The sequence below is a fragment of the Pteropus vampyrus genome, unplaced genomic scaffold (assembly GCF_000151845.1).
Source record: "Pteropus vampyrus isolate Shadow unplaced genomic scaffold, Pvam_2.0 Scaffold79, whole genome shotgun sequence".
Classification (NCBI taxonomy): Eukaryota; Metazoa; Chordata; class Mammalia; order Chiroptera; family Pteropodidae; genus Pteropus; species Pteropus vampyrus.
The window spans coordinates 3,014,325-3,015,882 of NW_011888860.1; positions in this window are offsets into that span (position 1 = coordinate 3,014,325).

Consider the following 1,558-nt stretch of genomic DNA (forward strand, 5'->3'; position numbering starts at 1 on the left):
TTTTTTTTTTATAATGAACTGTTGGATTTAGTTAGCTATCTGTATGACCTTGGTTAAGCCACATATCCCTTCTATGCCTAAATTCCTTATCAGTAAAATGGAGGTAATAGTTAGAGTATTTTTTTTTAAATAATTAATTAATTAAATAATTTTATGCTGACATTGGTTAACGAAATCTAAAAGTTGCAGCTGTATACTTTAACAGTAAAGCACATATATATTTATACTGCATGTTCACCTCCCATAGTTAGATTTCTTTCTTTTACCACATATTTGACACCCTTTAACCTGTCTACCTCCCCCCTCCTCCCACCCCCTAGCCTTTGGTAACCACTAGTCTATAGTCCATGTCCACGAGTCTCTGTTTGTTTGTTCTGTTCATTTGTTGCTTTTAGGTTTATATCCCACATATAAGTGATATTATATGATTTTCAACTTTTTCTGCCTGAGTTATGCTAAGCGAAATAACCCAGAAAGAGTTGTCTTTGAATTAGCTAAGTACCTGATACATTATAAAACCTATGTCAATATTTATTAGTATAATATAAAATTGTTTGCAATCAACTAAATCAGCTTCTAATTTTCTTTTCTTATGTACTATCAGATTTTGATAGCAAGATTATACTAACTTCCAAAGTGAGCTTGGGATTTTTCAAAGCAAACACATTTAAGTAAACAGAGTGCTTACCTCCTTGGAACTAGAGTTTTTTTTTTTTTTTTTTTAAAGACAGTAATAAATATTATTGTACTAGTTTCTCAGGACTACTATAGCAAATTAGCACAATCTGGTTCTCTTTGTACAATAAAAATGTTTTTTCACAGTTCTGCAGGCTAGAATTCTGAAATTAAGGTGTCAACAGGGCCATGCTCCCCCTGAAAGAAGAATTCTTTCTTGCCTCTCTTCTAGCTTCTGACAGTTGCTGGCAATCCTTGGCATTCTTTGGATTTTAGCTGCATCACTTCAAGTTTTGCCTTTTTCTTCACATGGCCATCTTCCCAGTTTGTCTGTATCTCTGTGTGTCACCCTCTCTTCTTAAAAAGACATCAATTATATTGGATTTAGAGTCTGTGCTGATCAAGTATCAGCTCAAGTAATTACATCTTTAGAGACCCTATTTCCAAATGATATCACATTTTGAGGTTCTGGGTGGGAATGAATTTTGAGGTGAGACTATTCAATTAGTACAATTATCAGGTTTCTGTAACCTCTTTTCTGTATCTCTTGAAGCAGCATATCTTGGGACTCACCTCCAGATTTGTTTACTATTTTCTTCAACATTGTTTTTGTAGATGTTGGTATAGTAAACCATTTATTATGTTCTCCTCTTTGATTTATAATTTGTTTGGGTAGAAGATTTTTAAGTGAAAAGTTCTTTTCCTTTATTACCTTCAAAATACAATTGTGCTGGCTTTTTGCATTTATTGTTATGGGAGAGAAGTCAGATATCTGATTTTTTTTCTTTTGTAAAGTATCCATTCTTTCTCTTTATAAGTTATTATTATTTTCTTTTAATGTCTTCAATATATTTCATTTTAATAATAATAAACTTAGACATGG